Raw genomic sequence first — 7,971 nt, 5'->3', positions numbered from 1 at the left:
ATAAAATTAAAAATTTTTTTAAAAACATAGGGTGCATCCCTGTAAAATTCATCTCTTGAATCCCTAATGTGATGAGATTTGGAGATGTAGCTTTGGGAGATAATTAGATTTAGATGAGGTCATGAGGTGGGTCCTTGTGATAGAATTAGTGTCCTTTTAAGAATGGACACCAGAGAACTTGCTGTCTCTTTCTGCCATATGGAGACACAACAAAAAGGTGACCATCTGCAAGCCAAGAAGAGATCTTTCACTCTGTGTTGGCATTCTGATCTTAGATTTTCACCATCCAGAACTGAGAAAATAAATTTCTATTATTTGAGCCTCTTTGTTTGTGATAGTTATGGCAGCCCGAGCAGGCTAATATTTAGTGTAATGAAATGGGAGGTGTGGATGAAGCACTTTTGCTACTTACAGAAGTAGGGCAGTTCTCTTGATGAGAAATTTTGTAATGATAGTATTCACTTTTTTTTCATGGAACTCATTTTTTACTTGAAATGGTGACAGACTGTTCAAAGAGAGAGGTGGAAAGAGGTTAGAGAGGCAGGACCCCAAGTTAACATATCAGGAATGAAAGACGGGCTATCATTACAGATCTTACAAACATTAAAATGATAATAAAGGATACTATGAATAAGTCTATGTCCCAAAATTTGATAAGTTGAGTGAAATTGATTAATTCCTTCAAAGACACAAACTGCCAAAACTCACTTAAGAAGCAATAGATAACCTGAATAGTCCTATATCTTTTAAAGAAACCAAATTCATAGTTAAACTCCTTCCAACAAAGGAAACTTTAGGTTCTAATGGTTTCACAGGTGAATTCTGTCAAACATTTGAAGAAATGGGAAGTGTGGATAAAGCATGTTTGCTACTTATAATGTCTACCCATCCTCTTCCAGGAAGTATTAGAAGGAACATTTCCCAATTCATATGAGGCTTGATATAAAACCAGATAAAGATACTACAAGAAAACTACACCAGTATCCCTTGTGAATACAGACGTAAAAGTCACAACAAAATTTTAGTAATTCAAATTGCAATATATAAAAAGGATGACACATCATGACCAAATAGAATTTATTCTTGGAATGCATGGCTGTTCAACATTTGAAAATCAGGGTAATTAATAGACTAAGAAAAACAATGTGATTATTTATGTAGATGGAGAATAAGCATTTGACAAAATTCTTCATACTTTCATGATAAAAATTCTTATAAACCTAGGAATAGAAGAGATTTTCTTTTGCTTGATAAAGGGCATCTACAAACATCTGTAGCTAATGTCATACATAATAGTGAATACTTACTAGTGAAGGACTAAATCTTTCCTAAGGTTGAGAACAGTGCAGCAAGACAAGAACAAGAAATAAAAGGGCTTTTGGAACAGAAAGGAAGAAATAAAATGACCCCTATTTGCAGATTACATGATTGCAGAAAACCTCAAGGAATCTAGAAAGTTTCCAGAACTAGTGAGTTTAACAAGGTTGTAGGATATATGGACAATGTGTAAAAATTGTATTTCTATATACTAACCAACTGGACAACTGGAAATGGAAATCGGTAAAAAGCAGTACCATTTAGCACCAAAAATAGGTATAAATTTGTCAAAATGTATACAGGAAAGCTACAAAACACTGATGAAAAAAATCAAAGAAGGCTTATGTAATTGTAGAGAATTATCTGCTTGTGATTGTGAAGACTCGGTATTGTTTAGATGTCATGTCTCTTCAAATTGACCCACCCAGATCAGAATTTCAGCAACATTTTTTCTTGTAGATAGTGATAAACTGCTTTTTAAAATTATGAGATGACAAAGGAACAAGTTGCTAAAACACTTTTGGTAAAGAACAATATAGTTGGAGAATCTCATCTGAAATCTAGCTGATTTCAAGACTTTCTGTAAGGTTACAGTAATCAAGGTACTGAGGTAGACCCCCACAAAATATAATCAGTTGATTTTGACGAAGGTGTAAAGGTGACTCAGTAGAAAAAGTCTTTTTTTCCAACATATGGTGTCAGAACAATTGGACATCATATGAGGAAAAAAAGGAGAGAATCTCAATGTATCTATAATACTTAATGTAGAAATGAACTCAGAATACATCATATATCTAAATTTTACATGTGACACAGTAAAATTGGCAGAAGACAACACAGGAGAAAAATCTTTGTAACTTTGGCTGAGATAAGGATTTCTTAGATAAGATCAAAAACACAAATTAATAAGTAGGATTTCATTGTACTTAAAACTTCTCTTTGAAAGATACAATGAAGAGATGGGGGTGGCTTCATTGTGTAGTGGTTAGCACATCTGCTTTACACACAGGTCCTGGGTTTGTGCCCCAAGCGGAGCTGCGGACCGTACCCTGGGTGCACCAGGTCCCCCAAGTGTGCCAGTGTTCCAGGCCCTGGGTGTACACCGCGAACATGTGGGAGGAGACATCACACCTTCAGAGATCCAGTTCTTAAGGGGAAATGGCAACCATCCATAGGTCAGGGGTGGAAGTTAGGGGTGAGAATTAAAGAGTGGGGGAAAAAAGGTACAATGAAGAGAAAGAAAAGAAGTGGCAGACTGAGGGAAAATATTTGCAAATCACATATATGACAAAGAATTTGTATGTAGATTACAGAAGGACTCTCAAAACTCAACAATAAGAAAACAACCCAATAGAAAAATAGGCAAAGATTGAAAGAGAAGCTTTGCTGGAGAAAGATATATTGGTGGTAAATAAACACCTGAAAAGATTCTCTACATCGTTAGTGAAATGCAAATTAAAAACCACAATGAGGTACTACCATTCACTTATTAGAATAACTAAGACACAAAACAAACAACTGTTCCTTCACTCTAGCTGACAATACCAAGTATTGGTGAGGGTGTAGAGCAACTGGAACTTTGATACTTTGCTGGTGGGAATTTAAATGGTACAGCCTTTTTGAAAAGATTGGCAATTTCCCGCTAGTTAAACTTATATGACTCAGCAGTTTCAATCCTAGATATTTATCCAAGAAAAATGAAAGCGTATGTTCACACACACACACAAAAACTACACACGATTATTTATAGCAATTTTGTTCAAATTGCCAGGTACTGCAAACAATCTAAATGTCCTTGAATTGGTGAATGCATAAACAAACTAACATCCATAGAATTCATCTAAAAAAAAGATTTCTTGATACTTGCAATAACATTGATGAATCTCAGAAGTATTATGCTAAATAAGAAATGCCAGAATCAAAACGATACAGAAGGTATGATTCTATACATATGGCATTCTGGAAGAGGCAAAAGCAAGAGTGATGGGAAACATTGTTACTGAACCACCCCCAAAATTCAGGTTTGTGTACATGAAGCTCTAGTAAGCTAAACACTGAGGCACCGGTGCTTGAAGATAGAGAAAAGTTTATTTAATTTGGCCAAAGCAAGAGGATGGAAGAGCAAGATTGCTCAAACCTGTCTTCCCCGCAAAAGCAAAGTAGGGAGTTTACGTGGCTAGGGAGTAAGGGAGGGGGAGTTTCAGGAAACTGTGGGAAATGTCTATGTCTTTTCAGTCACAGATAACATTTTGTGCAAGCAGCCTTCTGGACATCAACAGTTGGTCACAACTTTCTTAAAGGCATCTATTCTTTCTGCAAAACAAATTCATAAATTCTCTTTGTTACCCTGAAGTTGTCTATTGCTGCTTGACAAAGAGGCACCACATCAGTAACTTATACCTAAATTATGAGAACAAGGGGTTCCAGACAAGAAGCAAGTGGTTACCATATGCAAGCTAACAAAGACCTAAATCATTTTGTGCTAAACTAGCTACATTTTTCTCTTCTCTCAAGCAGAGTTTATTTTACTCTTAAACATTTCTCCTGGAACTTGCTTTACAGGCAGGCCTTCAGTATATGACTAACGTACTTTCTTAATCTTTGACTATAAGCTATGTGACAACCAAAGCAATTGAAACATTTAGTTAAAGCCTATTTCCTATATCTCTGGACTCAACGATCTAATACCTAAACATGTTTATTGTAGACTATCAATTTCAATTAAGATCAGTGGTCGTCGGGGCCAGGAGTAGTGGTAGGAGATTGCTAACAGAGGGCCAGTTTGAAGGAATATATGGGGATAATAGCACCGTTCTGCATCTTGATTGTGCTTGTTCCATAATTCTGTACATTTGTCAAAGCTTAAAAATGTATACCAAGAAGTGCATTTAATTGCATAAAACTTTAAAAATAAATCAAGAATATGAACGACAGACCTCAGACTGGGAAAATAAATGTTTGCAGAAGATGTATCTGATAAAGGTCTAAAATATACAAAGAACTCTTAAAATTTAATAATAAGAAAATGAAAAATTAAAATATGGGCAAAAGATCTGAACAGATACATCACCAAAGAAGATATACAGGTGTCAAGTAAGCATATGGAAAGATGCTCAAGTCATACATCATTTGAGAATTGCAAATTAAAACAGTGGGATAACACTGCACACCTGTTAGGTTTTCTAAAATCCCAGACACTGACACCACCAAATGCTGATGAGGATATGGAACAAGAACTCACATTCATTGTTGATGGGAATGCAGAAATGGAATAGCCACTTTGGACAATTTGTCATTTTCTTAAAAAACTAAGCATACTTTTACCAGTGGATCTAGCAGTCATGCTCTTTGGTAATTATTCAAATGAATTGAAAACATGTCCATACAGAAACCTGTACATGAATATTTATAGTAGCTTTATTCATTATTACCAAAACTTAGAAGCAACCAAGATGTTCTTCTGTAGGTGAATGGATAAACAGACGGTGGAATTATATTCAACACTAAAAAGAAATGAACTATCAAATCAAAGACATGGAGGGACCTTAAATACAAATTACTGAGTGAAAGAAGCTAATCTGAATACATTTGTCAAAATCCGTAAGATGTACAATACCAAGAGGGAGCCCTCATGTACGCTGTGGGCTTTGAGTGATAATGATGCATCAGTGTTAGTACAATGACTTTAACAAATGTACCACTCTGATACTGGATGTTGTGGGGGGAGGGAGTGTATGCTGTACTTTCTCAGTTTTGCTGTGGACCTAAAACTGCTTTAAAAAAAAGTCTGTATAAAAATGCTAAATTTAAAAGAAGAGATTGACCAGCTTTAGTATTCAGATGAGTATATGGCAACTGTTCTTCTGTAACATCAATATAGGTAAACTGTTGCTTCAAGGAAAACATTCATATTTGTTGTCGGTGATAAAAATTAAGTTTTGGAAAACTTGTGCCTGCCATGTGAAATTGAATTTCCCAATAATTAATAGTTTTTGTAATAAGACCAATGGTGATTTTAATAAAAATGATTATTTTTTTATATGAAATGCGACATTTAGATATGTATAATTCTGTGGAACCAGTGTTTTCCAAATGATTAATGCATAATGTTGTAATCATGCTTGGGTGAAAGTTCCAAGGTGCCATATAAACCAGTGCCTTTAAATGTGACAGAGTTCAAAAAGCTTATTGATGTGATTTCAGGTGATACATTATAGTTAATATTTAATAAACTATGACTTGTCAAATTTTCTTGGAATATCAGAGAATATTACATTATCTGAGGTTATTAAAATACTCTTTTTCCATATATATATCTTCGTGGGTCCAGATATTTTTCATATACTTCAACCCAAAAATAACATTGCAACAGATTAAATGCAGAAGTATACATGAGAATCCATCTGTTTTCAATTAAGCTAGACATTAAAGATATTTATAAAAATATAAAAAACAATGTCACTCTTCTCACTAGTTGTTGGGGAAGGGGAAACCGTTATATTGTTTATCATTTTAAAGTGAATTAAATACTTTGTATGTTTCTGTTTTAATTTCTGATGTGCAAGTATCTATAGATATAAATACCACAGTAAACAAATTTGGGGGAATCCTCAATTTTTAAGCATAAAGGGGTCCTGAAATAAAAAGTTTAAGAACTTGCTGTTGTAAGGAAACTTTCACAAGTAAGCCACCCAAGTTATAGTCCAGTGGTTCCCAAATTTTGCTGTACTTCATTACTACCAGGGAACTTTGAAAAATCTCTGCTGCCCAGTTAATATCCCCATACCATTAAATCAGAGTGAATATGAGAACCTTAAAGGCTGGCTTTGGGGACTACTGGCCTCAGCTCATACTTGAAACTTTGAATTCTTTATTCTTAATTTGGGGGGTCACTTTATGTTTACCTTATCTAGAAAATGTGACATAGTTTTTGTTTACTTTTGCATAGGTGAATTCAGCAATCCAGGGAGAATTAGTTTGCCCAGTTTTAAATGCTTTAAATATTTGATAAATTAATGTATAATTCAGTTTAAAAACCAGTGTAAAAATGGGAAAATCCTCTTGATTTGTATGCTAACTAGAGAAACTACACCCAGTAACCATTGATTTTATCTCTTTTGAGAACAGTTAGTTGATGGTACAGGTTTCTTTATCCCAGAATCACACTGTTGAAATAATAGAGTTGTTACTTTCTAATTAAGTAGACAGCCGGATTTGTGGTTATATATGCAATAAATATTAAAGTTAGTGTTTGAAATGGTACAGAAAACTAAATGTAAAAAGCCCAAGTACAGTGTCAAGTAACATGTATTAAACTGGACAGTGCAGTGTCTATTAAAATGTTTCAGTAACCTTATAGCTAAGTATACACTAGTAACTGTTTACTGCAAGTTATGAAAAATTATGCAGCTAAGTCTGTGGCTGAAAGCTATAATAGTTGGAAAACGCCTACATTGGGAGTTAAGATTGATCTTTAATGTCAACTGTAGTCATCAACAAATTTATAGTAGCAGTTTTAAAATGCTTGCCTTTAGTTGACTATTCCATGTGTGTGTTCTCGACGTGGGTTGTTTGATCTTATCAATTAGCAAATTGCTGATGTTAACTTTTTAAATTGATTTCTTTATTGAGATAATTTTATATTCAACACATTTGTAAGAAATAATACAGAGGGATCCCGTGTACCTTAGTTTCTTCCATTGGTAACAACTTGCAGAACACAATATCACAAGCTGGATATTGACATTGATATAATCTACAGATTTTATTTAGATTTCTTGAGTTTTACTTATACTGATTTGTGTGTGTGTGTCTGCAGTTTCATTGATATGTATATGCATGTGTAGCCACCACCATAGTCAAGATACTTAACAGTTCATCACTATAAGGATTCCTCTTTTATAATCACACCTTCACCCCCATCCCTAACTCCTGGCAATCACTGATCTGTTCTCCATTTGTCATTTTGTTTTTTTCAACAGTGTCATGTAAGTGGAGGCATAGAGTATGTAATCTTTTGGATAGGTTTGTATACCACAGTGAAGATATAGAATCATGTGAACTTTTAAAAATTACCTATTTAAACAGCTGCCTTCTTGTTCATTCTTGTATAATTTCTCCTGATTTGTTCAGGATTCACATTTATTAAAGATTGGACAATGAAGAAAAAGAGAACATGTTGATCATTTTGTTATTGGCCTTGTTTACTACTCATGTAGATCCCCTCAAATTTCTGTGACAGATTAGGTATCAAGTCTCTTTTAGGGGAGATTATCCATCCCAGGACCCACTGGTCTGGAGATACATAATCTAGAGGTTCCCAGGCTGAGGTTCTGACCTTGAGGACCAGACACATCCGTGTTAATGAGAATAGGGATCTTAAAACCATTTATTGTTTTTTTTTAAAAGCCCTACTGCAATTGTGTTCGCTATCCTGGCTATTTAATGCATTAATAATTTGCCTTTGGTTAGAATTCATCTCATTTGGCAAAACAAGCTTTCTTTTGCTGATCAGCTGTGATTAGTGGTTGACACAGTAAGGATTGTTGAGTTTGATAATTGGACCATACTTGGGTGCCATAGAGACTGTAGCCAGGCACAGTACCCACACTGAACAGATGTTATCTGTGAACTTCTTTGACTGTGGATACACAG

At 34.7% G+C, this 7,971-nt stretch overlaps 1 protein-coding gene across 2 annotated transcripts in view; it reads left to right on the top strand.

The window, feature by feature from the left end:
• WDR33 (WD repeat domain 33) overlaps positions 1-7,971 on the top strand; it is an 84,518-nt gene that overhangs the window by 11,477 nt on the left and 65,070 nt on the right. The gene's annotated exons all lie outside the window — the stretch shown is intronic.

The sequence above is a fragment of the Pteropus alecto genome, unplaced genomic scaffold (assembly GCF_000325575.1).
Source record: "Pteropus alecto unplaced genomic scaffold, ASM32557v1 scaffold725, whole genome shotgun sequence".
Taxonomy (NCBI): domain Eukaryota; kingdom Metazoa; phylum Chordata; class Mammalia; order Chiroptera; family Pteropodidae; genus Pteropus; species Pteropus alecto.
Note: the sequence above shows the minus strand (reverse complement) of the source record. Positions and strands in the feature narration are given on the sequence as shown.